Source organism: Gopherus flavomarginatus, unplaced genomic scaffold, assembly GCF_025201925.1.
Source record: "Gopherus flavomarginatus isolate rGopFla2 unplaced genomic scaffold, rGopFla2.mat.asm mat_scaffold_61_arrow_ctg1, whole genome shotgun sequence".
Classification (NCBI taxonomy): Eukaryota; Metazoa; Chordata; order Testudines; family Testudinidae; genus Gopherus; species Gopherus flavomarginatus.
The window spans coordinates 1,093,833-1,119,027 of NW_026115130.1; the positions used below are offsets into that span (position 1 = coordinate 1,093,833).

Genomic DNA, 25,195 nt, shown 5'->3' on the forward strand with positions numbered 1-25,195 from the left:
GGGGGGTTAGAGGGTCATGGCCCCGCCACTCTTTACTGGCTGTTAGGACAAGTGATGGCGGGGGGAAGGGTGGAGTCTTGGGAGGAAGAGGTGTTCTGTGGGGGTGGCCTCAGGGGGAGGGGTGGTGTGAGTGTGGTTCCTTGGGGAAGGGGTGTCATGAGAGCGCCACAGTTCAGACAACGGTGCCCCTGCCCCACTGTAAGGAAGCTCCCACCGCCCCTGCTCTGTGTTCGTAGTGCAGGAGAGAGCAGCATCCATGGCAGTGATTTGCTTCCGGGGGCTCCAGCAGAAGGGCTTGGGAGGTGATTTAAAGGTCCCAGGGCTCCGGCAGGCGGGCTCAGGAGGCGATTTAAAGGGCCTGGGGCTCCGGCCACTGCAGGGAGCCCTGGGCCCTTTAAATCACCAGACTGGGAAAGCCAGGCCGGCCTGGCATAGCATACCCGCTCTTGCCAGTACCCCATACCAGAACGTACCGGCTTACTTTCACCTCTGGAAGGTCCTCACATGGATCAATAACTGGTTAAATCTGGGAAACAAAGGGTAGGAATAAAAGGTCAGTTTTCAGGATACAAACTCGTACCTACTGGTGTCTATACTGGGACCAGGACTAGTCAACATATTGATAAATGATCTGCTAAACAGAGAGGTGACAAAATTTGCAGATGATCCAAAACTACAGAGGACAGTTAAGTTCAAACCAGCCTGTGAGGAGCTAAAAAGAGATTTCACAAAACTAGGTGAAAGGGCAACAAAATGGCAGATGAAATTCGATGCTGATAAATGCAAAGTGATGCACATTGGCAAACATAATCCCAACTCTACATATAAAACGATGGGATGTCAAATAGCTGTTGCAACTCAAGTGAGAGATCTTGGAGTCACTGTGGATAGTTCTCTGCAAACATCCACTCAGTGTGCAGCGGTCGGTAAAAAGTGAACAGAATGTTGGGAGTCATTAGGAAAGGGATAGAAAATAAGAGAGAAAATCTTATTGCCACTGTATAAATCCATGGTACGCCCACATCTTGAATACTGCATGCAGATATGGTCACCCATCTCAGAAAAGATGTATTGGAATTGGAAAAAGGTTCAGAAAGGGGTATGGAGTGTCTGCCATATGAAGAGAGAATAATAAGCCTGGGACTTTTCAGCTTGGAGAAAAGATGACCAAAGGGAAATATGATAGAGGTCTATAAAATCATGGCTGGTGTGGAGAAAGTAAATAAGGAAGTGTTACTTATTCCTTCTCATAACACAAGAACTAGGGGTCACCAAGTGAAATTAATAGGCAGCACATTTAAAACAAACAAAAGGAAGTATTTTTTCACACAATGCACAGTCAAAGTGTGGAACTCCTTGCCAGAGGATGTTGTGAAGGCCAAGACTATAACAGGGCTCAGAAAAAGAGCTAAATCAATTCATGGAGGACATGCTCTGAGCCAGGATGGGCAGGGAAGGTGTCCCTAGTCTCTGTTTGCTGGGAGCGGGTGACAGGGGATAGATCACTTGATGATTACCTGTCCTGTTCATTCCCTCTGGGGCACCTGCTTTGGCCGCTATGGGAAGACAGGACACTGGGCGAGATGGACCCAGTCTGAACCAGTCTGGCTGCTCTTACGTCCTTATGCTCCTTTCATACAGATGCCTGGGATTCTGCCTCACAATGTGTCCCTGATGTCTCAGCCAAAATGCCCAGACAGGCAAACACTCTGGGCTCCTGAAGCCTCTGCCCCCCACCTAGTGCCCTATGGCTCATCCCTGACCCTTGCTGCTGCTCCTTACTGTAGAAGGTGAAAGGAGCGGAGGCAGTGCAGGAGCCTTCTGGGGATGCAGATCTGAGGCTTTGGGAGAGACACTTTGTCTGAGACATCAGAGCGCTGTAAACCATGCAGCCACCCCCTCAATCAGGGGCCTGTTCCAGCCCTGAGTCTGGGTTACCGCGATCCCTCCCCCAAAGCAGGGTGCCCACAGATTACAGCCTGAAAATAGACATGTGACTCTAACTCCTGTTCTCCCTGACAGGGTCTGCCCTAGACCAAGTGGCACCCCAGGTAAGACGTGTCTTCGGTGCCCCCTCCATGTTAAAATTTTGAATATCTTATTTTTCATTGCATTTGTAGCTCAGTTCATGATTTCAATGTATGATTTTCTCTGTCATATAAGATGATAAATTTGCAGGCTAGGTTCTGTAAACCTGTATTTATTCATACCACATATAAGCAAATCAAACAAATTCATTTCCTCTAAGCATATAGAAACTTTTTAATTTTGACAGTAACTGAACTGTACTAACACCTAGCAATGGAACTGCCACTAGCACAGGGCTGGCCAGTATTAAGTATTGTTACAGTAGGAGACAGCGTTAGGATGTTAACCCCAGGCCTTTAGTTGAAAGGTCGCTTCTCTCACCTTTCCCCCATGAGCTGAAGCGCAGCATTCGAGAGATCCAGAGACTAGCTGATGACATTTCCAAGTGCTAAAATAGCAAGTGATGTCCATCTTGCATTTGCCATTGTTGACTGGAGAGATGTTCTATTGAGAATGATGAGTCCTAATCAGCTGCTTTCTGGAAAGATGGTTTTCTGTTTTAGGCTTGGGAGGAGCCTGCGAGCTGTGGGTGAGGTTGTTCCAGTGAGAACCGCTGCTCCTTTCTTGCCGACCTGGGGGTGCCAGTGACAGCTTGTGAGGGGGCAGGTGCTGGCTTGAGTGAAAGGGATATAGGAAACCCCAGCCTGCCCCTCCAGGCCAAGTCCACTGCTTGGCTCCTGTGTTGTGACATCCAGATTTAAATCTTCCCAGCATGTGCTGCGGTTCATGTATTAAGCCTTCCTGGTGGGCCTGGTCATTGCCAAAGTAGCTCAGCTGGGAGTGCATTGGATTGAAGATCTAAAGGTTTCTGGTTTGATGCCAGGTGTTAGCACCCCCTTCACCCTGGGTATGTTGTGTTGGGCTTTCTTCTGGGTGTGCAGCTGTGCCCTGAACTCACCAGTGTTCCTAATTTCAGAGGCAACACTTGCAGAGGGCGTGTGTGGGGTCATGTGCCCCACCTGGGTTAGCTATCGCCTGCTGCATCATGTGGTGCTGCCAGGCCCCCTCCCTGCAAAGCAGCTGCTGCAGGGGTGAGTGGAGAGGGGCTGCCTTTGCTGCTTCCTCTCCCTGCACTGTTCACAGCTGGGGGGGCTGTTGATTGCAAGGGGATGGGGCTGAACCTTGACATTGTGCCCGCCCCTTCAGGAGACACCAGTCGTCTGTGCCTGGTTGGAAGCTCTGCAGCCAGAGGAAAAAGTGGTTTTCTGCACCAGAGCTGCCAGCTCTTACTTTCTTTCTCATGACGGGGAGGAAAAACGAATCTCTTTTTCAAAGCCCAGTCCTGCCATTGACCGAGGTCTGACTTTCTAAGTTCCTGCTAGAGTGGAGGATTTAGAGTTAGTGGGGTCCTGTGCACATAAAGTGCATTCAACAACCCCCCTTCCTCTGAGCTCTGCTATGTCTCCAGTAGCTGCTGTCCCCTGGTAGCAGGGAAGGACGTTTCTACCCATCCAGGAGATCCCAGCCTTGGACCAAAGGCAACTTCAGGCTTCTCCTCTCTCCCTTCTTGGAATCAAGTTCAGGTTTTTACCAGGAGTTAAAGCAGCCTGAAGCTGCAGAGTCTGGATCAAGGTCTCAAGTTCCCAGTGTCTCTGTGGAAGGGAATTTGTTAAATCCCAGATGAGTGGAGTTAAATCAGTTCTCAACCTGAGTCCTTAGGTCTAAATCCTGAGGATATTGTCCCATCATGGGGCCATTTCCCACCTCTCTTTCATACAGAAGCACAATTTTCTTTGCACAGACACAGGAACAGCAAGATCTTTCTCTGTCCCTTGTGCAAAGCAGGGGGCCAAATTCCATGGAAACAATGGCCAAGCAGGGGGCCCTGGGCACATCCAGCCCTGGCCGTGAGATGTTCCCTCCCCTCTTTCTTTATGCTGCTGTTGTCATTTCATGGAATGTCTGGGATGGGGAAAAGCTGAGTTCACTCCAGCTGGAGGGAAAAAGACCCCTGAAAATCTCAGGCCCTCAGGGAAAACCCAACCTCTGCTACCAGGGTCACTGAGGTACTGGGGATTTGAGTAGGAAAGGGACTGTCTGAATTATCAAGGTGGGGAATGAATAACAATCTACAAGATCCACCTCATTAACCACCGACACAGACTAATCCTGCTGCAGATAGAGAGGAAACTGGGAGCCATTCTTTGCTGTGCAGCCATGGAAACACTGACCCAATTGCACTGCAGTGAATGTGCTGGGGAAAGCTGGATTTTACAGGCAGGTGGAAATAGTGGATCCTAGAAACACCTGGAGTCCCCCACACTGCGTCTGCCACCAGGGTTGGGTATTGAGCTGCTCACAGAGTCCCCCACCACCATTACTTTCTAGCAGGGGATTGCAGCACCACCCACCCACCCAGAGGTGAAAGTAAGCCTGTCCAGTCTGGTATGGCATACCGGCAAGAGCCAGTACGCCGTGTTGGACTGCACCGGTGTCCATGGCAGGGATTGAAAGGGCTCTGGACTGCCCACGGCCAGGGCTCCGGCGGCCGGGCTGGGACCGGGATTGAAAGGACTCAGAGCTCCCCGCAGCTGCGGGCAGCCTAGAGCCCTTTAAATCCCAGCTGCAGCTGAGATTTAAAGGGCTCAGAGCTCCACGCCGCTGCAGGCAGCCCAGAGTCCTTTGAATCCTGGCCGCGGCTCTGGTGACCGGGCTGGGGCTGGGATTGAAAGGGCTCGGGGCTCCCCTCAGCGGCAGGAGCTCTGGGCCCTTTAAATCCCTGCCCCAGTCCCACAAAGCTCAGGGTTCTCCTGGTGGCTGGAGGCCTAGGCCCTTTAATTTGCCCCATGAGCCCCGGGGGGCTCCCAGCCCCCTCTTCAGCTAGGAGCCTCTGGTTGATTTAAAGGCTCTGGGTCTCCCAGCCACAGCTGGTTCCCCAGGGCCTTTAACTCTTGAGAGGTCACGCCTCTTCTGGATGAGACCACGCCCCCTCAGGACTCCTGCAGTACCGGTAAGTCCTGTAAGTTACTCTCACCCCTGCACTCAGCCAATGCAGTATGAGGGCTGAGTCTTGTATCGCTGCACCCTGGGTCCAGGGCATGCACTCTCTCTCCTCCTCTGCTGTGTAGAATCCGGCCCTGCCGCAAAGTGTCCCCCATGAGCCACCAACCTCCAGGACAGCAGGTTTGGCCCTCAGAGCAGGGATTTGCCCAGGGTGGGGGTATAGCTCAGTGGTAGAGCATATGCTTTGCATGTATGAGGCCCTGGGTTCAATCCCTAGCATCTCCAGGTTCTTTTTTCATCCTGCTGCTTTGCTCATGCCCAGAGGGGATGTGGCCCACCAGGCTCCCTGCCCGAGCTTCAAACCTGCTCAGTGAGGGGCAAGGGACAATTGCATGGAAGGTCCTGGGGGAGTTTCTGCTCCTTAGTCACCTCAGTATGTTTAAGATTCCCACCCGCTGTGCTGCTTGGGACAATGGTAGATGAGAAGGGAGAATCCTCCAGCACTGGAGGGAAAGATCCCATCTGCACAGCCAGAGAGGCAAGGAAACAGAGGGGCAGTCAGTGCTCAGAGAGGAGAGTGGTCAGTGATTTACACCCACCAGGGGACACTGACTTTTTGAGGCGGGTGCAGCTGGCTTGAGATGGTGCTGACGATGGATAGAAAAAAGGCTGGAGTCAGTGACAGATGGGACCACAGAAGGGGAAGGGGAATGGCAGCCCCACAGAAGGTCCTGGGTGCTCAGATGCCCCAGTTATTGCACCCTGGCCTGTCCTAGAGAGAGAAAAGACCCAGAGGGACCCAGCCCCCCTACAGTGATCCCATGGACAAGAACCTGGTTGGGAGTGAGGTGAAGGTTCCCCCTGGGCAAAGGGGAGCTGAAATCCCTCAGTGTCCTGGAATTTAAGCAATGAAAGCTTCAAACCCTGCATGGGTGTGGGCTGAGGTGCATCAGCAGAAGGTTGGGCTGGACAGAGCTGGCAGGTTTGTATAATTTTTGGTGGTTCCCAGATTGGGACCAAGTCCTGCCCCACCCCACACCTGTGTGAGGCTCTGGGAGGGAGTTTGGGTGTGGGAGGGAGAGGAGTTGGGCTCTGGGAAAGACTCTGAGTGCAGGGTCTGGGCTCAGTCAGAGGGTTGGGGTGCAGGAGTGGGTGTGGTGGGCAGCGTCTTGGAGGGAGTTTGGGTGTGGATATGGGGTTTGAGTTGGAGCAGGGTGTGAGGGGTGCAGGGGAGGGTGAGGGGTGCAGCATTTACCTCAAGCATTTCCCAAAAGCAATGTGCACCCCTCTCTAGAAGCAGCCTCCAACCAGGAGGGCTGGGAGTGTCTCTGTGCACCACTGCCAGCAGACTCTACCCCACAGCTCCCATTGCCACAGTAGGCAGAGTTGGCACTCGGGGAGACCCCCCCACACCTCAGGGACTACAGAGACGTGCCAGCTGCTTCTGGGGGTGGCATGCCACACGGAGCGAGGGCGAGCAGAAAACTGCCTTAGCCCCCTTGTGCTGGTGGTGGTGGCGGCGGCAGGGATCTCTGGCCCCTTTTAATTTCCCATAGGCGGCAGGCAGGACCAGAGGGGACACTCCCAAGGCCAAACATTGATTTGCACAATGATAAATCTTGGAAGAGGACAGAAATGAAATGGCAGCAGAACCTAAGGAATTAAAAGCCTCCGGATTCTTGTGTGTGCACTGACTCTGAAGAGAAACTGTAATTTGACTCGCTTTGTGTCTGCGACTGGTAAAATATCAAGGCAAAATCATTCCAGTGATTGTGACACCGGGTTTGAGGAGGCTTTGGTCTTATTAAAATGTAACTAGCATGTTAGGTCCTGTCTTGTTCATGGGTGGGAAGATGTTCTTTTTCAGAGATCTCAGATGAGAACTGGGCCACAACACCGGGTTTGTTTAGGCCACAAAAACGGAGGCAGGAACCTCTTCTCTCCTTCTGGCAAAGAACCCGAGGTACCGAAAAGACAGGGACTCACATCCCTGAATGGGCTTTTAAAAAGTTAGGGCCCGACCATTTATTGTTTCCACAGACTAGACACTTTAGCAAACTTTAGAATTCCTTGGTGCTAAACACTGTGAAACTCCCCTTTCTCCTTCACAGAGGGCTTTAACACCCCTTATCTCACTCAGGCTCACAACTGCCCAGAGTTCGAGAACTGTCCCTGTTCCCATTGGACAGACGGGGAGGAGCCTGAGGTCCAGAGAAGGGAAGTGACCCACCCAAGGGCATACACAGAAAGGCGGTGGCAGAGCCAGAAAGAGAAGCCACCAGTCCTGACTCCTGTTCTAACAGACAAACCCTCCCTGTCCTCTTAGAGGTAGGGATAGAGCCCAGGAATCGAGATGGTGGGGAAATTTCATTGAAACTGTTTCTGTCAGAAAATCCCATTCAGACTAAACCAGTTTGTTTCTCAAAATCATAACAAGTGGGATGAAAGTTCTTTGCAAAAGTATTTTGTTGCAAAACAAAAGCATCTCCTGTTTGTCACAGTGTGTTAAATTGTCTCCTCGCACACAAAGAGGAGACACTTAGATCTCAAACATTAGATAAGATGCTTCAGTCTGAGCTACGTCGTTGCTGCTTTTAACAATTTCAAAATAAAAACATACAAATCAAATAGACTATTTCAGCTATTCTATTATGTGTTAATCTGCTCTGAGTAAACGTGATAGGACACCTTATATTATGCACTATTCTTAGTGATACTCTCCAATGGATCCCCATCCTCCACCCACCGTGAGGTAGGTAGGAGCAGATCATTACTATCCCTACTTGAAAGATGGAGAAGCTCAGGCTGAGAAAAAGAATTGACTTGTCTAAGGTCACACAGCCAGTCAGGCTGGGCTGGGGCGGCAGGGGGTGCGGGTGGAGGGGGCAGACCCCAGAGCTGAGGCGGCAGGAGTGTGTGTGGGTTTGGGAGCACTGGAGGCGGGGAGAGGAGAGCCCAGAGCTGGGGCAACACGGGGTGTGTGTGGGGGGACAGCCCAGGGCTGGGACAGCAGGGGGATGCGGTTGGGGGGAGGCCCAGAGCTGGGGTGCCAGGGGGTGCAGGTGGGGAGGGAAAGCCCAGGGCTTGGGCAGCAGGGGAGTAGGGGGGGGCAGGGATGGGGTGGGGGAAGCCAAAATTTTGTTTTGCTTTGGGCAGCAAAAGACCTAGAACCAGCGCTGCCTCCACGCACCATGAGGTAGGTAGGAGCGGATCATTATTATCCCTACTTGAAAGAGGGAGAAGCTAAGGCTGAGAAAGGAGAATTGACTTGTCTTAGGTCACACAGGCAGTCGGTGGCAGAGTTGGGAATAGGACACAAGAGCCCTGATTTTCAAAATAACCATCGGATCTTGAATTTCAGACATTGAATGACCTGAATAAAGTGTTCTCAGATGAGCTCCAGACCAACAATAGTGACAGTAATTATTCAGCAAGTATTTGAGGAGAACTGCAATGTTAGAGAGAATCATGAACTGCTCAGAGACCATTAATGCAGAGAAGCAGCAAAATTCATCAAACATAGAACTGGTTCTGACTTATTTCCTTGATCTTAAAAGAGAACAACAAGGACCTGAGTCTCCTCCCTGTCAATAACCCCCTGCTCAGCCAATCAGGGTAGAGACTGAGGACGGGAGGCTGAGGGTTCTCACCAGAGAGCCCGAAGGACGGCCCAGGTCACTGGTGGGGATCACTGCCCGAGCAATATTTCAGCCCCACATTTTTGGCTGAACCTTCCACAGTGGGAGCTGCAGAGCATTCCCTCGCAACACACACACACACAAGCATACCTCCTGGTGTTGGGAGGGGAATAGGAAAAAGGAGAAAAGAAGCAAGAGAAGAAGAGAAAGGAGGAGGGAGGGATGGAGGAAAAGGTGAAATAAAAAGGACAAACCCTTATGTCCCCACTGATTCTAAGGGACAAAATCCCAGCTGTGGAATAAAATTCTGCCTCCTTAAGCTCGTGTTTTCCATGCCCAGAATTCAACTGTCACCAGATGGATCAGACTGAACAGGTTTCAAACCTCCAGGAGGCTTTTACCTTCTAAACAGGGATGGCTGTTTTCTAGTAAAATCACTACAAGAGAAGGAGAAAACTCGAAAGAGGTTCCTCCTGGCGCTCACGTCCGTGACCCCGAATACTCTCTCAGTCTTCAAAGAGAGACCTGGAGAAGGAGACTTGCTGAAGCAAGGTGGTCTCTGAGGTTTCCCTGGCCCCTCGCCCCTGTCCTGCCTGTCTGATGTCAGCATCTCTCTGTGAGGTCACCACCTCCCCACCAGTAGTCTTTTACCAATAGTGTGAGGTCCTGCAAAAGGCCTTTGTGATGTCACTGCCACACCCCTCCCTTGCTGTGCCAATGTCCTGCCCCTGGCCAGGCACTTTGGAGGTTTGAGCTACTCCCTGTGAATCATCACACTCAAGGAGCGTTCGTTCTAGGAAGCAAGTTGGCTAGACAGTAAAACATCAGACGCTGCTCCCAATGCTACACTCAGTTTTTCAGAAATGAGTCGATTTTATGGCCAGGAGAGACCATCAGAACATTTAATCATATAATCATAGAATATCAGGGTTCGAAGGGGCCTCAGGAGGTATCTAGTCCAATCCACTGCTCAAGGCAGGACCAATCCCCAACTAAATCTTCCCAGCCAGGGCTTTGTCAAGCCTGACCTTAAAAACCTCTAAGGAAGAAGATTCCACCACCTCCCTAGGTAACCCATTCCAGTGCTTCACCACCCTCCTTGTGAAAAAGTTTTTTCCTAATATTCCACCTAAACGTTCCTCGTTGCAACTTGAGACCATTACTCCTTGTTCTGTCATCAGGTACCATAAAGAACAATCTAGATCCATCCTCTTTGGAACCCCCTTTCAGGTACTTGAAAGCAGCTATCAAATCCCCCCTCAGTCTTCTCTTCTGCAGACTAAACAAGCCCAGTTCCCTCAACCTCTCCTCATAAGTCATGTGCTCCAGACCCCTCATCATTTTTGTTGCCATCTGCTGGACTCTTTCCAAGGTTTCCACATCCTTCGTGTAGTGTGGGGCCCAAAACTGGACACAGTACTCCAGACGGGGCTTCACCAATGTCGAATAGAGGGGAATGATCACATCCCTCGATCTGCTGGCAATGCCCCTACTTATACAACCCAAAATGCCGTTAGCCTTCTTGGCAACAAGGGCACACTGTTGACTCATAGCCAGCTTCTCGTCTACTGTAATCTCTAGGTCCTGTTCTGCAGAACCGCTTCCTAACCATTCAGTCCCTAGTCTGTAACAGTGAATGGGATTCTTCTGTCCTAAGTGCAGGATTCTGCACTTGTCCTCGTTGAACCTCATCAGGTTTCTTTTGCCCCAGTCCTCTAATTTGTCTAGGTCCCTCTGTATCCTAACCCTACCCTCCAGCATATCTACCACTCCTCCCAGTTTAGTGTCATCTGCAAACTTGCTGAGGGTGCAGTAAACGCCATTCTCCAGATCATTAATGAAGATATTGAACAAAACTGGTCCCAGGACCAACCCTTGGGGCACTCTGCTTGAAACTGGCTGCCAACTAGACATGGAGCCTTTGATCACTGCCCATTGAGTCTGACAATCTAGCCAGCTGTCTAACCACCTTACAGTCCATTCATCCAGCCCATACTTTAACTTGCTGGCAAGAATACTGTGGGAGACCACATCAAAAGCTTTGCTAAAGTCAAGGAATAAAACATCCGCTGCTTTCCCCTCATCCACAGACCCAGTTATCTCCTCATAGAAGGCAATTAGGTTAGTCAGGCATGACTTGCCCTTGGTGAATCCATGCTGACTGTTCCTGATCACTTTCCTCTCCTCTAAGTGCTTCAGAATTGATTCCTTGAGGACCTGCTCCATGATTTTTCCAGGAACTGAGGTGAGACTGACTGGCCTGTAGTTCCCCAAATCCTCCTTCTTCCCTTTTTTAAAGATGGGCACTACAGTAGCCTTTTTCCAGTCATCCGGGACCACCCCCGATTGCCATGAGTTTTCAAAGATAATGGCCAATGGCTCTGCAATCACATCCGCCAACTCCTTTAGCACCCTCGGATGCAGCACATCCAGCCCCATGGGCATGTGCTGGTCTTCAGTTTTCTAAATAGTCCCAAACCACTTCTTTCTCCACAGAGGGCTGGTCACCTTCTCCCCACACTGTGCTGCCCAGTGCAGCAGTCTGGGAGCTGACCTTATTTGTGAAGACAGAGGCAAAAAAAGCATTGAGTACATTAGCTTTTTCCACATCCTCTGTCCACTAAGTTACCTCCCTCATTCAGTAAGGGGCCCACACTTTACTTAACTTTCTTCATGTTACTAACATACCTGAAGAAACCCTTCTTCTTACTCTTAACATCTCTTGCTAGCTGCAACTCCGAGTGTGATTTGGCCTTCCTGATTTCACTCCTGCATGCCTAAGCAATATTTTTATACTCCTCTCTGGTCATTTGTCCAGTCTTCCACTTTTTGTAAGCTTCTCTTTTGCGTTTAAGATCAGCAAGGATTTCACTGTTAAGCCAAGCTGGCCGCCTGCCATATTTACTATTCTTTCTACACATCGGGATGGTTTTTTCCTGCAACCTCAATAAGGATTCTTTAATCCTTTAGAGGATTGGAACTGATTTCAGTGGAGGCACATGTTTGCTAGGTTTTTATGCATTTGCACAGGAAAATATTGAGTGTTCGCATTCATTTCAGGGATCCTTACTCAGTGGAACTCGTGAACATAACAGAAATGCAATAACTTTTGTTGAAGGAAGAGGGCACTTGGATCTGAACCAAGGACTACTTGAGCTACAGTCAAACACTCTACCACTGAGCTATACCCCCATGATTGCTGTGAAAGTAAGTCAGTGATTTTAAAGAGTTTGAAGGACAGGCCCTGCGTCAGAGATCTCCCGTTCTCTTCCCAGACCACAGTGCTTTTAAAAATGGGGTTTCATTAAACTTATAGATGCATGGAGACACCACAGTTTGCACACCCACCCACATAGATTCCCCCAGTGACTTAGCTACCACCTCTCGGGGAGATGGATTAACTACACGGGCGGGACAGCTCTCTCCCCTCTGCTTAGAGCATCTTCATTATTTATGAATAGGTAGGAAAGAACCTCCTGAATGGACACTAACCAATTGATCAAATATTGCTGGGTCTGCATTCAATATGGGTAACTGGTCCTACTGGGCTGGATTAGAAGGAGCATTGCCAGCAGATCAAGGGAAGTGATTATTCCCCTCTATTCGGCACTGGTGAGGCCACATCTGGAGCATTGCGTCCAGTTTTCGCCCTCCCACTACAGAAACAAGTTGGATTGAGTCTAGGGGAGGGCAATAAAAATGATTAGGGGGCAGGGGACTTACAAGGAGAGGCTGAGGATAGGGTCACCCAGAGGGGCGGCACGTGGGGCAATTTGCCCCAGGCCCTGCAGGGCCCCCATGAGAATATAGTATTCTAGAGTATTGCAACTTTTTTTATGGAAAGGGCCCCCAAAATTGTTTTGCCCCAGGCTCTGAATCCTCTGGGTGGCCCTGCCCACTCCACCCACTGACTCATTCTCCTCCCTCTGAGGCCCCACCTGTGCTCCGCTCTCACTCTCATTTGGCCACTTCCCACCCCTGCTCTTCCTCTTTGGCTGAGGCCTGCTGGTCCACCTTTCGCTTGCTCCTCTCCTGCCCGAAGGCCTCCTTGTGCCTCTCCACCCCCTACCCCAAGGCCTGTCTGCTGCCCCCACCTCTCTGCCCTTCCCCTGAGACTCACCCTGCCCAAACCTCTCTGCCCCCTCCCCTAAGACCAGCCCTGCCCACCACTTGCACCTCTCTGCTTCTCCCCTGAGACCCACCCTGCCCAGCACTCACATCTCTCTACCCCCTCCCCTGACCTGCCCTGTCCACCACCCACACCTCTCTGCCCCTTCCCTAAGACCCGCCCTGTCCACCTCTTTCCTCGGTCATCTCTTGTTATTCCTTGAAACATCAAGGATGGAATAAATAGCTGAGTTTACTCCAGGGTGAGGAAGAAAGGAGCCACCAATCCCCTAGCAAAGCTCAGTGCCCAGGAGAAAACCTACCCTCTGCTATTGCAATCCCTGATGTGCTGGGGATATGATGGTAAAGGAACTGTCTGAATGATCAAGGCAGGAAATGGACAACAATCTACAGGAACGTCATTGACCACAAAAACACCCTCCTCATGCTCCAGCCAGAAGGGAAATGAGCAGGAATTCTTGCAGTTCAGCCATGGACACACTTACACAATGGCACAGCAGTGTGTGTGTTGTGGAAGCTGGTCTGAGGGAACAAATGGAATTGATCACAGATTGAGAACAGAACTAGAGTGTAGTGAGAGACCCATCTCAAGCAAGTAGTTATAGCTGAGTGGTTAAGGTGATGGACTAGCAATCCATTGGGATTTCTCTGCACAGGTTCAAATCCTGTCAACTATGGGGGAAGTTGTGCTTCTTTAGTTTCAAGGGAGCTGGGTCTTGTCTCACTCTCAAGCTATGTCTACACTATTGGGTAATGTGGCTTTAAAGTGTTTTACTTAAACAGCTGTTGCATGTCCACACTATGCCCCTTGTGTCACCAGAGCACATCCAGGCTAGAATCTTGGATGGCCACAGAGAGCAGTGCATTGTGGGTAGCTGTGCAACTGGCTGCAGGTGTTTTGGGAAGGGTTTGCAAGACCTCATGGCTGGTACAGCATCACATGATGCAGGTTTCTCTATCCCATTGTTCCATGGGAATCCTACTAGATTGCCAGCTGCTTTTCAACTGCAATGTGCCTGGTGGGGTACAGAGTGTGTTTGTGTGTGTAGGGGGAGAGTGAATGTGTGGGCACACTGTCTCTAAGTCCAGACAGCTGCTGCAAGCAACCAGTCCTGAGGCAGGGGGAGGGAGACAGCCCCAACATCAGCCCCTGCTTCCCTCACTGGCTCAGGCCAGCACAGCAGCCTCTGTCACACACACACACACACACACACACACATACTGCTGCCTGCTTAGCTCTGTGTCAGGGGTGCTGGAACAGGGGGTTAGAGGGCTGTGGCTCCACCACTGTTTACCAGCTGTTAGGACCAGTGATGGAGTGGGGGGAAGGGTGGAGTCTTAGGGGGGGAAGAGGCGTTCTGTGGGTGTGGCATCGGGGGGAGGGGTGGTGTGAGTGTGGGTCCTTGAGGAAGGGGCGTCATGGGAGTGCCACAGTTCAGACAACGGTGCCCCCCCCACTATAAGGAAGCTCCCGCCGCCCCTGCTCTGTGTTCGTAGCGCAGGAGAGAGCAGCATCCACGGCAGTGATTTGCTCCCCGGGGCTCCGGCAGGGGGGCTTGGGAGACGATTTAAAGGGCCCGGGGCTCCGGCCACTGCAGGGAGCCCTGGGCCCTTTAAATCACCAGCCTGGGGAAGCCGGGCCGGGCTGGCACACCATACCTGCTCTTGTCGGTATCCCATACTGGACTGGACTGACTTACTTTCACCTCTGGAAGGTCCTCACGTGGATCAATAACTGGTTAAAAGCTAGGAAACAAAGGGTAGGAATTAATGGTCAGTTTTCAGGATGCAAACAGGTAACTAGTGGTGTCTGTACTGGGACCAGGACTAGTCAACATATTGATAAATGATCTGCTAAACAGCGAGGTGACAACATTTGCAGATGATCCAAAACTACTGAGGATAGTTAAGTGCGAAGCAGCCTGTGAGGAGCTAATAAGAGATTTCACAAAACTGGGTGAAAGGGCAGCAAAATGGCAGATGAAATTCAATGCTGATGAATGCAAAGTGATGCACATTGGCAAACATAATCCCAACTCTACATATAAAACGATGGGATGTCAAATAGCTGTTGCAACTCAAGTGAGAGATCTTGGAGTCACTGTGGATAGTTCTCTGCAAACATCCACTCAATGTGCAGCAGCCGGCAAAAAGCGAACAGAATGTTGGGAGTCATTAGGAAAGGGATAGAAAATAAGAGAGAAAATCTTATTGCCACTTTATAAATCCATAGTACGCCCACATCTTGAATGCTGCATGCAGATACGGTCACCCCATCTCAGAAAAGATGTATTGGTATTGGAAAAGGTTCAGAAAGGGGTATGGAGTGTCTGCCATCTGAGGAGAGAATAATAAGACTGGGACTTTTCAGCTTGGAGAAAAGATGACTAAGGGAGGATATGATAGAGGTCTATAAAGTCATGGCTGGTGTGGAGAAAGTAAATAAGGAAGTGTTACTTATTCCTTCTCATAACACAAGAACTTGTGGTCACCAAATGAAATTAATAGGCAGCATGTTTAAAACAAACAAAAGGAAGTATTTTTTCACACAATGCACAGTCAACCTGCGGAACTCCTTGCCAGAGGATGTTGTGAAGGCCAAGACTATAACAGGGCTCAGAAAAAGAGCTAAAATCGATTCATGGAGGACATGCTCTGAGCCAGGATGGGCAGGGAAGGTGTCCCTAGTCTCTGTTTGCTGGGAGCGGGTGACAGGGGATAGATCACTTGATGATTACCTGTTCTGTTCATTCCCTCTGGGGCACCTGGCTTTGGCCGCTATGGGAAGACAGGACACTGGGCGAGATGGACCCAGTCTGACCCAGTCTGGCTGCTCTTACGTCCTTATACTCCTTTCATACAGATGCCTAGGATTCTGCCTGACAATGTGTCCCTGAGGTCTCAGCCAAAATGCCCAGATAGGCAAACACTCTGGGCTCCTGAAGCCTCTGCCCCTCACCTAGTGCCTATGGCTCATCCCTGACCCTTGCTGCTGCTCCTTGCTGTAGAAGGTGAAAGGAGCGGAGGCAGCGCAGGAGCCTTCTGGGGTTGCAGATCTGAGGCTTTGGGAGAGACACATTGTCTGAGACATCAGGGCGCTGTAAACCATGCAGCCACCCCCTCAATCAGGGGCCTGTTCCAGCCCTGAGTCTGGGTTACTTTGATCCCTCCCACACAGCAGGGTGCCCACTGTTCTGTATTTGGTTGTCATGGTTTTTGTTCCCATGGCAACTTAGTTAGATTATTAGGGGTTAGCCCAGCCAGCTTCGGCCGGTTGGGTTAGCTCTGTGTCTGTAAATAAATGGTAGTTTTGTTAGCTGTCTGCTGTCTGGCCTCAAGTGATTTCTTCCTAAACCGGCTGCCCCCAAGGATATAACAAGTGGCGACGAGGATGGGATTCCGGTGCTGCTCCAGCAACACAAGGAAGTAGAAGTCAAGGTACAGAAAGTGAAACTAAAAATCATGGCTACTCTGACCGGGCCACTGGAACCTTTTGATGAGAATATAGAGCAGTGGCCTGCGTATACTGAGTGTTTTGAGCTTTTGGTTATTGCAAATGACATTACAGAAGAGAAGAAGGTGCCCATATTCTTAAGTGTTGTAGGAGCTAAAACCTACTCCCTGCTACGCAGCTTACTATACCCTGTTAAGCCTGAGACTAAATCTTACAGTGACATGGTGGAAATCCTGGGGTCCCATTTTTCCCCAAAACCATTGGTAGTTGATGAAAGATATCGGTTCCACAAAAGAGACCAAAAAGAAGATGAAAGAGTTGTACAATTTGTAGCAATTTTAAAAAAGCTAGCAGAACACTGTGAATTTAAAGAGATGTTAAATGATGCCCTGCGTGACAGGTTAGTGTGTGGCCTCTACAGAGAAGCTATATGGAAGTGCCTACTGACAGAGGCTCAGCTTACATTACAGAAGGCTGTTGATATTGCTGTATCCATGGAACTGGCTACAAGGGAGGTGCAATACATCGGTGCATCCCCTAGGCTGCAAAAAGTGTCACAAGAACCTACCCACAAAACTGTGCAGAGTCAGGAACGTTACCGCTGTGGTAAGCCGGGTCACCAGGCATCAGAATGCTGGTGTAAGGACCTGGTGTGTCGACACTGTGGCAAAAAGGGACACATTGAGTGTGCCTGTAAACAAAAGAACAAGAGGCCTGTGGTCTGGCCGACAAAAAGAGGAACCCTGCATACCCTAGAGCAGACCCAGGATGATCAAGGTGACACCTCATCGCAAGCGGAAGTGCCACTGCATGTTTTGTCTTTGGCGGTGGGCACACGTGAATACGGGGTAACCCCGTTATTGGATGGCAAACCTATACGCATGGAACTGGACACCGGTGCAGCCGTCTCGCTGGTCTCCGAAACTGTGTATAAAGAAAAGCTACAGCATCTTCCCTTAAGGCAACAAAAACTGTTTTGAAGACGTATACGGGAGAAGTTGTGCCCATGTTGGGCACTATTGATGTTAAGGTGGAGCTCAATGGACAGGCTGCTAAATTGCCACTGTTTGTGGCGAGAGGTAACTACCCAGCCTTAATGGGTAGGTCTTGGCTTGGGCAGATTCAGCTGACCTGGGCAGAAGTGCACTGGATGACTAAAGAAGAAACCAGTCTAACCCCTATACTAAGGAAACATGCTGCTGTTTTTGGAGATGATTTGGGACGTATGAAGGGAATCACTGTGACATTGAACATTAAACCTGATAGTCCACCAAAATATCTGAAAGCCTGTACTGTGCCATATGCCATCAGGCCAAAAGTCGAAACAGACCTGGAGCGCCTGGTCACCAATGGAGTCCTAACACCAGTTACCCATAGCTCATGGGCCACTCCTATCGTTCCAATAGTGAAGAAAGATGGCTCTCTCCAGATTTGCGGTGATTTTAAAGTCACTGTCAACCCAGTGTTGTGTGCAGAGCAATACCCTCTTCCCTGCATAGATGACCTCTTCGCAGGCCTGGCTCGGAGACAAAAGTTCAGTAAGATTGATCTGAGTCAAGCATATTTACAGATGCATGTCGATTACAAGTCCTAAGATCTGTTGACTATTGTGACTCATAAGGGGCTTTATCGATACTGTCGCCTACCCTTCGAAATAATGTCTGCTCCCGCCCTGTTCCAGAGGGCTATGGACCAGATCTTGTGTGGCTTGTCAGGAGTTCAGTGCTATCTGGATGATATCCTGGTCACTGGAAGGAATGAAGAGGATCACTTAAAGAATTAAGAGGCTATCCTACAAAGACTGGAAGAGTATGGCCTACGACTTCGCAAAGGCAAGTGTGAATTCTTCAAGCTCTCTGTTGAATATTTGGGACACAGGTCTTCATAAGGCCCCTGCAAAAGTTAAAGCTATGGTAGAGGCTCCCCCACCTTGAAATGTAAGCCAGCTGCACTCCTTTCTAGGACTACTGAACTATTATGGAAAGTTCATCTCACAGTTAGCCACACTGCTAAAACCACTTCATGAGCTCCTGGGGCAGAACAAGGCCTGGAAGTGGACTGAAGCCTGTGATGTTGCATTTAACAAAGCTAAGGATGCACTGCTAAATTCTGAAGTTCTAACGCACTTTGATCCATCCTTACCCCTACAATTGCCTGTGATGCCTCCCCTTATGGAATGGGAGCAGTCGTGTCACACATTATGCCTTCTGGAGAAGAGAGACCTATTGCTTTTGCTTCATGCACTCTAAGCAAAGCAAAAACTAACTACTCCCAAATCGAACGTGAGGCATTAGGAATTGTTTCTGGAATTCGGAAGTTTCATCAGTACCTGTTTGGGCGAAAGTTTACTCTTCTCACAGACCATCGACCTCTGACGTCAATTTTTGGACCCTACACAGGCATTCCCCCATTAGCTGCTAGTTGTATGCAACGTTGGGCATTGTTACTTTCAGCACACACTTATAAAATTAAATATCGGAAATCCACTCTGCACGGCAATGCAGATGGCCTCTCAAGGTTGCCTTTGCCGATCAAACATCAAGATAGTGCCCAAAAGGAAATCTTCTACTTTGATCAGGTAGAGAATACACCCATCACTGCTACTCAGATAAAGAAGGCAACTCGCGTTGGCCCAGTATTGTCCCAAGTTATGGACCTGTGATGCATGGAAAATCTCGACAAACCTTTCCGGTCTCATCCAACCTTGTTACCTACATGTCCAGGAGGACGGAGTTATCGGTCCAATCCCGTTGTTTGTTGTGGGGGAGACGTGTTATTATTCCACCACCACTGAGATCACAGATGTTAGAACAGCTACATTCCAGTCACTGTGGAATAGTGCACATGAAGGAAATTGCACAAAGCTATTTTTGGTGGCCTGGATTGGACAGTGCTATTGAAGAGAAAGCAAAAGCTTGTATGTCATGTCAGGGTATGAGGAATGCACCCCAGTGGGCACCCCTACACCCATGAGACTGGCCTGAAAACCCGTGGCAACGTATTCACATTGACTTTGCTGGCCCCCTTGAAGGAAGCATGTTCTTGGTGGCAGTAGATGCCCATTCTAAATGGCCAGAAGCCTCTATAATGCAGTCCACTACTGCAGAGAGTACTGTCCAAAAACTACGGGGACTCTTTAGTCGTTTTGGTCTCCCAGAACAACTTGTGAGCGACAACGGACTGCAGTTCGTCTCTCAGGAGTTTCAAAATTTTATGAAGGCAAATGGGATACACCACATCACGTCAGCACCATATCATCCATCTACCAATGGATTAGCTGAAAGATTTGTGCAGACAATGAAACACGCTTTGAAATCAGCAAGGGGACAACACTCCATTCAAAAGCGTCTGGATACCTTCTTACTTTCCTACAGAAACACACCTCGTGCTACCACCCAGGCACCCTCGGCCTTTCTAATGATGGGACGACAGCTGCGCACTTGCTTTGATCTGCTGAAACCTTCTGAACCCTGACAAATTGTGCAACATCAGCAGCAACATCAAGTCATCAGACGTGCACCCAGAGCAAAAGACCGAACCTTTAGCCCGGGACAGCCAGTTTTGGCTCGGAATTATACTTCTGGAGCTAAATGGGTCCCTGCCACGATCATCACTCAAACAGGACCTGTTTCCTACACAGTTCGGACTGCAGAGAATCTTACCTGGCGGCAACATGTAGATCAGCTGTTGCCAGATCATGCCAGTCCTCAGACACATCTGCAGTTGAGTGGTGTGACTTCACATCTTCTGGTCAGACACTGACTCACGAATCACCTATTCCTGACTGTTCTCCTCCCTTACTGCCAGCGGCTGAGATACCCCTTTGCCCAGCATGAGCTGATACCACCTCCTCACCTGTTCGTGCTGCAGACCCTAAGCCCATGGTACTTTTGGGTGCAACAACACCAGAAGTTTGCCGTAATCCACCTAGAGACAGAAGGCCTCCTCATTGGCTGGATCTTTAGCTAGAGTGAACCCACAGTTATGGGACAAAATAATCCCCGGGGTTTAGCCTGGAATGGAGGCAGTCTACCCTCCTTCTCTAGTCTAGTATCAGAGGGGTAGCCGTGTTAGTCTGGATCTGTAAAAGCAGCAAAGAATCCTGTGGCACCTTATAGACTAACAGACGTTTTGGAGCATGAGCTTTCGTGGGTGAATACCCACTTCGTCAGATGCATGTAGTGGAAAGTTCCAGGGGCAGGTATATATATGCAGGCAAGCTAGAGATAATGAGCAGTTCAATCAGGGAGGATGAGGCCCTGTTCTAGCAGTTGAGGTGTGAAAACCAAGGGAGGAGAAACTGGTTTTGTAATTGGCAAGCCATTCACAGTCTTTGTTTAATCCTGAGCCGATGGTGTCAAATTTGCAGATGAACTGAAGCTCAGCAGTTTCTCTGCTGTACCCAGCAGCCTCCTACTGCAAGACAAACCCAAGAAAGAAACCAGCAGGACTCCACTGGCCATCACATACAGTCCCCAGCTAAAACCTCTCCGACGCATCATCAGGGATCTACAACCCATCCTGGACAATGATCGCACACTTTCATAGGCCTTGGGTGGCAGGCCAGTCCTCGCTCACAGGCAACCTGCCAACCTGAAACATATTCTCACCAGTAACCGCACACTGCTCCATAGTAACTCTAGCTCAGGAACCAATCCATGCAACAAACCTCAATGCCAACTCTGCCCACATATCTACACCAGTGACACCATCACAGGACCTAACCAGATCAGCCACACCATCACCGGTTCATTCACCTGCCATCATATGCCAGCAATGCCCCTCTGCTATGTACATAGGCCAAACTGGACAGTCGCTACGGAAAAGGGTGAACGGACACAAATCAGATATTAGGAGTGGCAATATACAAAAACCTGTAGGAGAGCACTTCAACCTCCCTGGCCACACTATAGCAGACCTTAAGGTGGCCATCCTGCAGCAAAAAAACTTCAGGACCAGACTTCAAAGAGAAACTGCTGAGCTTCAGTTCATCTGCAAATTTGACACCGTCAGCTCAGGATTAAACAAAGACTGTGAATGGCTTGCCAATTACAAAACCAGTTTCTCCTCCCTTGGTTTTCACACCTCAACTGCTGGAACAGGGCCTCATCCTCCCTGATTGAACTGCCTCATTATCTCTAGCTTGCCTGCATATATATACCTGCCCCTGGAACTTTCCACTACATGCATCTGACGAAGTGGGTATTCACCCATGAAAGCTTATGCTCCAAAACGTCTGTTAGTCTATAAGGTGCCACAGGATTCTTTGCTGCCTCTAGTCTAGTGTGTGTTTTATTTAGGGGAGGTGTTCTTATCAGCGGGGGAGGAAAATGTTGTGTATTTTGTTGTCATGGCTTTTATTCCTATGGCAACTGAGTTAGATTATTAGGGATAGCCCAGCCAGCTTCAGCCTGTTAGGCGAGCTCTGTGTCTGTAAATAAATGGTAGTTTTGTTAACTGTCTGCTGTCTGGCATCAAGTGATTTCTTCCTAAACTGGCTGCCCCCAAGGATATAACACCAACCCAGCGTGGCTTCTCCTCCTCTTCCACAGCTTGGTGCTTCTCCCCCTCCCTCCCCCAACTGCAGCTCCTGCAGGGGCCCATGGCTTCTCCTCCCCTCTCCCCTCCCCAGCGTGGCTCCAGTCCAGTCCGGGGCTTCTCCTCCCCCACTCCAGCTCCGCTTCTCTCCCCTCCCCTGCCCCTTCTGCCACTATCTGGAGCTTCCTCTTCCCCTAACCTTCCACTACCCCCAGCCCCAGCCTAGCTGGGCTCCCTGGGGCACCCGATGCTGCTGTGGCTGAAGCCGAGCCTGGCGGGCAGGGAGCAGCGATTCATGAGGATGCCATGGCAGAGCCATCAGCCCGAGGTGTGCGGGGCAGCCCAGGGAAGCGGGGCGGGCTGTGCTGCTGCTGGCCCCGCACCCCCGCCCACCCTGAGCCCTGAGGCTGTTTGGGGGGGGACTCACTCAGGCCCCGCAGGAGCAGGGAGGGGGGAGCAGCTGACCTAACATCCCACTGCCCCCAGAGCCCCGCCCCTAGGAGCTGCCCCACCCCTTGCCTGTGCCAAAGCCCCGCCCCAGGAGCTGCCCCGCCCATTGCCTGTGCCAGAGCCCCGCCCCAGGAGCTGCCCCGCCCCCAAGATCTGCCCCACCCCCGACCTGTGCTAGAGCCCCTCCCCCAGGAGCTGCCCCGCCCATTGCCTGTGCCAGAGCCCCGCCCCAAGGAGCTGCCCTGCCCTAGGCAGTGCCAGAGCCCCGCCCCCAGGCTCTGGGCTTTGTTCTCCTGCCTCCTTCTTCCCAGTACCCCCCACTCCCAGCTGCTCCCTCCCTGTGTCTGCAAACACTGCCCCGGGCGGGTCGCTGGGGCTGACTCTGCTGGCTGAAGTAGCCTCCATCTCTGCTCACCTCTGGGGGAGAGGAAGGACGAAGAGAGGAGATGGTCCCAGGGTGTGAAAGCAAAATTAGGGGGCAGGGAAAGGAAGACTGCTTGGAAAGGTGGGTTTTTTGCGGGGGTGGTGGTGAGCCAGAGGGAGTCAGAAGAAGTTGGGCAGCAGAGGCTCATGGAAATTGAGGGGAACCCCCTGGGTGTCCCAGTGTTGGCCAGGGATTGTACAGCACCTAGTGCAACGTGGGGTCCTGATCTCAGTCATGGTCTGTGCAGCACCTGGGAGCCCTGATGTCTATTTCCTGATCACAGACACTGGGAATGGACAGAGGGAAAACCTCAGCACCTGAAGGGTTAATGCAGCCCTGTGTGCAATCCCTGCTGGGTGGTGCTGCTGCTCTCATGAGGGGTTGGCTTAGTAGACCAACAGCACAATCCCAGTCTCATGTGGTCTAGTGATCTGGATTCCTGGTTTTCACCCAGGTGGCCTGGGGTTCAATTCCCAGTGTGGGAATACTGCAGAGCTTTTGCTCAGAGGGGAGGAAGGGCAAGGGGGAGGGATCCTAGAAGCAGGGCATTTGGACAGTGTGGGGAGGGGATCCCAGAAGTGGGGGTGGGGGGCAGAGGTCTGAGGGGAGATCAGGGATGGATCCCAACATTGTGGAAAGTGGGCAGCATGGAGAGCCCAGGCCTGGCATGGGGACGGGGAAGAGTGACTCTGTCCTTCTAAACTCAGCACTGGCAGACTAGGCAGGCTTGGAAGAATTACTTATTTGTTAGTAAATGTCAATTTCTGTGTAAACACACAACCCAATGGCAAAATATTTCCATTGATAATCATCAAAATTGACAGATGGGCTAAGTAAGAAACATGCTGCTTGAGAATTTATCCTATTCTAATCCTATAGGGGTCCCTTCTGCCTTAGATGCCACCATGTGGGTGTTTCATTTCCCTCCCCATTTTCACACAGAGACACAATTTCCTTTGCATGGATCCATGAACAGTAAAATCTTCCAGTGTCACTTGTCTGAGCCAGAGCATTCAATTCCACTGAAACTTTCTCTCCTGCAATGGCAATGGTCAAACAGAGGGGACGTGGCCACCTTCACCCCTGGCAGTGAGATATTCCCTCTCCTCTTTCTTCAGGCTGCTGCTATTATCCCATGAATCATCAAGGATGGAATAAAAAGCTGAGTTTACTCCAGGAAGAGGAAAGAAAGGAGCCACCAACTCCTTGAAAAATCTCAGTGCCCAGAGAATACCTGCCGCTGTTATTGGAATCCCTGATGTGTTGGTAGCTTGTTTATTTACACTGAGGATTGAGTCCTACTTTGTGCACCATGTTTGAGAATGAAAATCCTAAACCACTCTTTGAAATAACGACTGCAGCAGGACATGTTTATGTCCCTCTCCCAAAGCAGACAGACCGATGGAGAAATGCCATGAGTCCAGGGTAATACTTCACTGCAGTTTTACCATTTCCACTCGCTAAACTCCCTCTCAACCTTCTGGGCTCCTAGAGCAGGGTACAGAGCCTGAGCCGAGATACGTATAATGCAACTTCACAGACCAAGCCGCATGACCCTGATTAATCTGACATGGGCCAGCCATGGTGTTTCATTGCACTGTAGATGTATCCTAATGTTATGTCTACACTGTGATTAAAACATGCAGGGCACCTGTCTCAAAGCCCGGCCAGCTGACTCGGGGTTATGGGGCTTGGGCTGCAAGACTATAACATTACAGTGCAGACAGATGGGCTTGCGCCCAACCTCAGAGACCCCAGGAGGGTGAGGGTTTCTGAACCCAGGCTTCAGCGTGAACACAAATATCTGCACCACAGTTTTTAGCCCCTCAGCGTTAGCTCCATGAGCTCAAGTCAGATGACCCAGGCCAGCCATGCTGCCATCTTTATCCTAGCAGAGATGGACTCTATGGGTACATCTCCATTGCAATGTCAGCCCAGATGTGGCACGCTGTGCTCAGAGTAGCACCTCGCAGCCCTATATTCACCACTCTCATATAATGATGATACGGTTTGTACAAAGTCTGCCTGGTGAGGTATCATTTCAAAAGTCTTGATCTGTTGAACATTAATATTGTGTTGGTCTGTGTGTGTAGCATTGGCTGGGAAGTTATGAAGTTTGCTCTGTGTGTGTTACTGAGATATGTTATGAGGTTGGGAAATGCCCACCACCAGCCTTTCAGGTGTGACAATGGAGGAACCAGACTCACTGCTGGCCCATGAAAGGGATCCACACTCCCAAGGACTATCCCAGGAACCGTGTACAATGCAGACTTCTCCAAGATAACACAGCAACAATGGGCACTGCTTGACTCACATCCTAGCAAAGGAGCTTTCTAGAAAGTTGGAAGGAACTATGAAAGAGGGGTAGAGACATCATGACTTGGCCTCTCTCCCCACAACTCAACAGCTGGAAACACACCTGGATGACAAAACTGATTCAGAAATCAGAAGAGAATAATAATAATGCATTCAAACCAAAGTCCCCAAACAGACTAGTATTGGTTTTTCAGCAGAAAATTTTCAGTTTGGGGG

At 50.3% G+C, this 25,195-nt stretch overlaps 1 protein-coding gene and 3 non-coding genes across 4 annotated transcripts in view; 2 read left to right on the forward strand and 2 right to left on the reverse strand.

Annotated features, from left to right (window-relative positions):
* Window positions 1-25,195, reverse strand: part of LOC127042580 (zinc finger protein 560-like) — a 408,147-nt gene that overhangs the window by 367,221 nt on the left and 15,731 nt on the right. The gene's annotated exons all lie outside the window — the stretch shown is intronic.
* TRNAA-UGC (transfer RNA alanine (anticodon UGC)) lies at window positions 5,245-5,316 on the forward strand. Its single transcript has one exon. It is a non-coding gene; the product is annotated as a tRNA-Ala (tRNA).
* On the reverse strand, window positions 11,790-11,861 carry TRNAY-GUA (transfer RNA tyrosine (anticodon GUA)). Its single transcript has one exon. It is a non-coding gene; the product is annotated as a tRNA-Tyr (tRNA).
* Window positions 13,393-13,474, forward strand: TRNAA-AGC (transfer RNA alanine (anticodon AGC)). The gene has a single exon. It is a non-coding gene; the product is annotated as a tRNA-Ala (tRNA).